Below are 7,076 nucleotides of genomic sequence, written 5' to 3'. Positions count from 1 at the left end.
GCCATAGGTACAAACAGCCACACTCCTAACTGTACATCGGTGGACCTTATTACAAAAGGCGTAAGATCCACCGATGTACAGTTAACAATGTGGGCGATGATACCTTCCCTACAGAAACTGCGTAGTTCGCGTTCTAAATCGGGGTTCCATATCTCGGGTCCGTATCGGGTCCCGTATCTACGGAACCGCAATCAGGGTTCGGCAGGTGCGGTGAATGTTGACTGTCGTTTCCTATCGAGGGTAGGGTGATTAATTTTGTGGTGTCGATATTTATCGTACCTATATATACCTACTCTAGTATTGTTGATGGTGTTGGTTTAGGAGTCGCAATCAATCAATCAATCATTTTATTTCGCCGTTACCTATAGGTGTAAATATTTACATTATATAGTACAGGTGATAGGGTGTTTTACATGCAGCTATAGTACAGGTGATAGGGTGTTTTACATGCAGCTGCTGTGAATGATGTAAGTAGCTACCATTCCCGTCCGGCGTACGATACTTAAAATATAGCTAACAAATACGATTAAGTATTTACAATTATGAAATGAAAAAAAATTAAAGAAATTTAATTTGCACACCAACCTTGATATAATATACCTACCTACCTACAACTAGTAATAAGAACGTACGTACAATGTCAAGTTTACATATTAAATTAGGAATAATGTAATCAATAGTACTGTAGGTAAAGAGTTTACACGTGGTAATATATTATGAGATATTCTTTAAAATTTGCGAGTAAGTTCCAAACATGAGAGTTTTCAGGCTAAAACACTACGCAATGTTCTCTTGAAATCCCCTAACTACGCCTCCACGTAATATTCGAAATATGGAAACGCTTACAAATCAAATTACGGTGGCCACCGATGCCTGAAATGTTTTGTACGGCAACGTTTTCAATTTATAACGTTTGACATCATCTGAATGAGCCGATACGATAGTCGTTATGTATTACCGAGTAAAAAAAACTTGATTGTGTTTTTAGGGTTCCGTAGCCAAATGGCAAAAAACGGAACCCTTATGGATTCGTCATGTCTGTCCGTCTGTCTGTCTGTCCGTGTATGTCACAGGCACTTTTTTCCGAAACTATAAGAACTATACTGTTGAAACTTGGTAAGTTTGTAGTTGTATTCTGTGAACCGCATTAAGATTTTCACACAAAAATTAAAAAAAAAAAACAATAAATTTTGGGGGTTGCCCATACTTAGAACTGAAACTCGAAATTTCTTTTTCATCAAACCCATACGTGTGGGGTATCTATGGATAGGTCATCAAAAATGATATTGAGGTTTCTAATATAATTTTTTTCTAAACTGAATAGTTTGCGCGAGAGACACTTCCAAAGTGGTAAAATGTGTGTCATGTAACTTCTAAAATAAGAGAATGATAAAACTAAAAAACATATATCATGTACATTACCATGCAAACTTCCACCGAAAATTGGTTTGAACGAGATCTAGTAAGTAGTTTTTTTTTAATACCTACGTCATAAATCGTAAACCGCAATTTTATTATGTTACTTGCTGCTACGGAACCCTTCATGGGCGAGTCCGACTCGCACTTGTTTTACTTTACCGGTGACAAGGCATCCATATAAAAAGTAAAATACTTCAAGTCAAGGCATAAGTAAGTTTTACTTTTAAAAAATGTACCTACTCTCGTTTATACATTTTACAGCACATATGGCCCTATTTTCCCGCACTAGTGCGTAAAATAGCACTTTTCGTGCGTATGTCAAAAGTTTAAAGGGCCATATGTACTGTAAAACGTTGTACGATACACGTGCGAGAAGGTAATTTGCAACTCGTGTCGATTTAAAACACTCCCTTCGGTCGTGTTTTAATTTATCGCCACTCGTTTCAAATTTTGTCTTTTCCGCACTTGTATCGTAAATAATTATTTTGTTTATGTTAAGAAATATTTAATTTTATTAATTTATTGGCCGTTTAAAATATTTACACAATTTTCAATCTTGGCTGAATGCAGCCTGCGGCTGTCGTGATTCTATAGACTCTCGTTTACAAAAACGAGAGACTATAGATTCACTACATATTTCACATGACCCCCCTTGTTACACAATATTCTATTGTGCGTCAATATCAGATTCCAACGACATACTTAATATTATTTTACTAGCTGTGCCCGCGGCTCCGCCCGCGTGTAATTCGGTCTGTGTCAGTAAGCGGCTAATTTCTAATCCTAATTTCTCTCCCTCTCCCCTGGAGGCGGAACTTGAAGTAAAGTTGACAGATGGATATGCTAGAGGACTGTAGTCCAGATAAAATATTTTACAATTAGGTACCACTAAATAAAACTAAACTCCAAAGTCATTAGTTTTTTCGCCCTTATTCAAATTTTACACGTGATTTAAACGACAGAGTACCTAGTAGGTGTATATCGGACGATACAGTAAGGTATACGCGCGCGAGCGAAAGCGAAGCGGCCTGCCTGGCTAGAGCGCCACTCACCGTGGTCTTCTTCAGACTCCTGAGGAAGACCACGTGCCCCTTGTAACCTCAATGCGTAGCGAGACTTTCGGGAATGATTCGATTGTTTTCGGGAATGCATGGTAATGCGTATAAAATGCGAGTCCCAAATCGTTTGACTCCGCAAACGACCAGTGCCGGATTAAGATATTTTGATGCCCTAAGCATTTCTAGACCATGGTGCCCCCTCTCCCTAGGGTCATCAAAATTACATTGAATTTTTTTGGTAAATTGAGCGACGTTCACTGCCGCATTACAGCTGAGAATGGAAATTAATCACATCGTTTTATCACGACAATTGACAGTGCGGCAGCAGTAACGTTGCAACAGAGTACCTAATGCTGCTGTAGTCGCCACCCGAATGTCACCTTTATCATATCTTAGAATGTTATTGAAAACGCGAGCGAAGCGAGCGCGAAAATTTTTCGATATAAAAACGCAATTTGATAGACAGTTGTAAATTTTTACTTGTAGTATGGAAATCAGTCACATCATTTTATCACGAAAATTGACAGTGCTGCAGCAGTAACGTTGCAACAGAGTAATGCTGGTGCAGTCGCCATATATTAGAAAGTGATTAAAAACGCGAGCGAAGCGAGCGCGAAAATTTTTCGATATAAATAGGCAATTTGATAGACAGTTGTACAATTTTACTTTTAGTATGGAAATCAGTCACATCATTTTATCACGAAAATTGACAGTACTGCAGCAGCAACGTTGCAACAGAGTAATGCTGTTGCAGTCGCCATATATTAGAAAGTGTTAAAAAACGCGAGCGAAGCGAGCGCGAAAATGTTTCGATATAAAAATGCAATTTGATAGACAGTTAGACAGTTGTACATTTTTACTTTTAGTATGGAAATCAGTCACATCATTTTATCACCAAAATTGACAGTGCTACAGCAGTAACGTTGCAACAGAGTAATGCTGCTGCAGTCGCCATATCATAGAAAGTGATTGAAAACGCGAGCGAATCGGGCGCGAAATTTTTTCGATATAAATAGGCAATTTGATAGACAGTTGTACATTTTTACTTTTAGTATGGAAGTCAGTCACATAATTTTATCACGAAAATTGACAGTGCTACAGCAGTAACGTTGCAACAGAGTAATGCTGCTGCAGTCGCCATATCTTAGAAAGTTATTGTAAACGCGAACGAAGCGAGCGCGAACATTTTTCGATAAGTATATTATTAATTTATTAAATCAACATAATTATTCAATTATTTTTGTTGATATCCGTGTCTTCTAAACTTAGAGTTAATTTGGCAAAATCTTTCCTTTGTGGCTTATTCATGCCACAACGTACTAAATTCAGCGCCATCTTTTAGTTTACCAGGGTACTCAATAGTGGTAGCACATATTTGAAAAAAGTTTGCCCCTCCTTCCTAAGTAGCGCCATAAGATTCAGGGGCAAACTTAAGTCAATTGGGTATTGTGGCTACCCCCCCTTTTAAGGGTTGAATTTTTATAGCCTATAACCTGACCGGGGATTTTCTCGACAGATTAGTAAAGTTTTCATCAAAATCCGTTCAGCCGTTTTCACGTGATGCGCGTTCAAATAAACAGACAAACAGATAAACAGACAAAAATTCTAAAAACTTTTGGAACGTGTTCTGTTATCGATTCTAAGTATCCCCAGTCAACTTTTTTTCAAATATCTTCCATGTACAGACTTTCGACCGTCTTCAGCTTTATTATATGTATAGAAGATACTTAACAGATCTAATAAATATACCTATTTATGATTTCTGATTAATTAATACAAAATTCAATTTATCATCCGAATACAAAAAGCTATTAATCAATCCAATACATGTTAAAACAAGATGAAATTGATTAATTTCGCAATACGTTTCATTCAAATGATAACATGGAGATGTTTGTTACAAAAAGAACCTAACTCCACTTTCGATGATAACCGAAAAGCAATCTTATGTCCTGAAGGAAAGGTTATAAATAGCTTAGCAAGCACTAACGTTAGAAAACCAGTAACCACAAATTTAGCACAGCGTACAGTCACGGACGTTAATTGTTGGCTCATTCAGGGTTTACGTTACATTGGACATTTCAACCTTTAGACAACCAAATTAGCTTGAACCCTAATATATCGACGCGATTTCGGCAAAAGACGATAGGAAAAAGCTTTATGTCTGCGCAATAAGAGCGAAAAAGCCGTCGACGCGTCGGCAGGCGCCGGCCGATGCGTGCCGAGCCGAACGACGAGTTTTTCGCTCTTATTGCGCAGACATAAAGCTTTTTCCTATCGGCTTTTGCCGATTCCGCGTCGATATATCTGGGGAGACCCTAACAACAATTAAAGTCACAGTTTCATCTATTTCAAGTACCTATTTCAACTGTCAAGTTTGGCTTTAATATTTTGCATGGTTAATACGTGTTTTAACTAGTATCCAGTACATACTTGAATGTCGATGCCAAGTTTAGTTTCATGTCATTTCACCAAGTTGCAGGCAAAGAGTCAAACAGGCCGATTAGAGTTTTAGTTATTCGATCTGTTTCTGTGTTTGTGTTGTATGTGTTGTTGTTGATATTGTTGTGTTCTGTGTAAAAAGTGATGTTTTTGGTTTCTGACATATCAGGCCGCGTAGCCAAGATGCCAATCGCTTACGCTCCGTAGCGATCGAAACGCAACTGTCACTGTCACACTAATATGGAAGAGTGATAGAAAGACATAATGCTTTTCGTTGTCGAAGCGATAGCGATTGTAACCTTGGCTAGGCCGGCTGTATCATATTGGAAGCAGATCGAATAATCAAAACTCGAATTGGCCCGAAATTCTCATCTAATTTATTTTGTATCGAACTACGTTGTTTTTATGTTTTTCGCTTTATAATAAGTAAGCTGTTTTTTTTAATTGGCGCCTGTCATTAGCCCAAATCCACACTGCTCATTTATAGTGCGACATAAAATAGTAGAAATGAAATAAAATCGAACTAAAAAAATTCCACACTAAATTGTTGCCATGTTTAAGCATTTTGCGTCAAAAATGTGACAGTTACGTAGAAAGTGGCGCCATCATTTAATTTTTACTATTTTATGTCGCACTGTATACGTGGACTGTAGGTCCATACTGTAGACATGTAAGGATTAATGTCTACTGTTGCGTATCACTTGTATACACCGTGTTTTTTTTGATTTCCGTTAATTTCAAGGGTGCATACCTGAGCTTAAATCAAGTAACTTTCCCAAAGACAACGATATTCTAATTAACTCCATTTCGAAGATAATCAAAATTTTATTTTTTTCCTATAAGGCCTCTACAAGCTTGTACACTTGCCTTAAAGCCGGTTTACATATTGATTAGTGTTTAGAATGAGTTCATACATTTGCTACTAAACTTAAGTAAAATCTCGGTCGATCGATGTTCGAATTGACATTGATATGTCACAGATTTCAATTGTTTGGTTTAGTTAAATGTAATGCCCGTGTTACAACAACGCTATATGCTACATTTAATTACTTTTTAATATTAATTTTTCTGAAAAAAAAAGCAAAAAAAAATTTTTTTTTTCAAAATTAACTATGCCATTTAGTTTTCTTAAACGTACTTAACCATACCCCGAAGTTAACGGAATTCAATAAAAACACGGTGTATATAGTCGTATAAATTGGCTGGATAATTAGACCCAAGTTCCGGTAATCAAATGTAATTTACATTAATTTCCCGGAACAACCTGGATTATGCAATATCGAATATCCTGTTTCAATGGTCATACTCGAATTGATTATGGCCGATATTATGATAATTTGATATTCATATATGTATATCGTACCTAATCATTAGCTATTCAGTTAACGTTTGACGATCCCTGCTTTGAGAACGACCATCAGGCCCCAATTTCACCACGGTGACAGGTGCGACAATTGTAAAATCACTGTTGCTGACGTCACAGGCATCCATGGGCTACGGTTATCACTTACCATCGGGCGGGCCGTATTCCTGTTTGCCACCATCATTGTATAATTTAAAAAATCTTTATTATATCGGAAAAAAACAGATATTTCTTTTGCGAAGTTTCTGACAATTGTCAAGAATCAAGATTTAGAAGAATTGTAGGTAATTCTTGACAGGTAATGAGTTATATTATGTCGGAATTTCGTGACAATTGTAGTGTTTCTTGTGACAATTGTCATAAACTTAGCAAGAGAAATATGTTTTTTTCCGATATAATAAAGTTTTTTTTAATAAAACAATGATGGTGGCAAACAGAAATACGGCCCGCCCGATGGTAAGCGGTAACCGTAGCCCATATGGATGCCTGTGACGTCAGCAACAGTGATGTTTTACAATTGTCGCACCTGTCACCGTGGTGAAATTGGAGCCAGGGGGCCGATTTTTGAATTTCGACCACTCGATTTCGTGTATTTCGTTAAATAATATCTCCACTACTAGGCATTTAAATTCTACTAATAGAATTGAAATCGAGTGGTCAATACCAATAGATTCCAAATTTCGATCGCTCGTAGGTATTTCAAAAATTATCATTGCTCCGTTTTCCACCGATTTTCGAGTGACGAAATCGAGCGATCGAAATTCAAAAATCGGTCCCCTGGGTGCTTAGTCAAC

General features: G+C 37.2%; 1 long non-coding RNA gene across 1 annotated transcript in view; it reads left to right on the top strand.

The window, feature by feature from the left end:
• The first annotated feature begins 1,371 nt into the window (after window positions 1-1,371).
• LOC134794467 (uncharacterized) overlaps window positions 1,372-7,076 on the top strand; it is a 359,568-nt gene continuing 353,863 nt past the window's right edge. The window contains exon 1 of the long non-coding RNA XR_010144672.1: window positions 1,372-1,488. This is a non-coding gene — a long non-coding RNA (uncharacterized LOC134794467). The remainder of the gene's footprint in view (window positions 1,489-7,076) is intronic.

This window comes from Cydia splendana, chromosome 10 (genome assembly GCF_910591565.1).
Source record: "Cydia splendana chromosome 10, ilCydSple1.2, whole genome shotgun sequence".
In the NCBI taxonomy this organism is placed as follows: domain Eukaryota; kingdom Metazoa; phylum Arthropoda; class Insecta; order Lepidoptera; family Tortricidae; genus Cydia; species Cydia splendana.
Note: the sequence above shows the minus strand (reverse complement) of the source record. Positions and strands in the feature narration are given on the sequence as shown.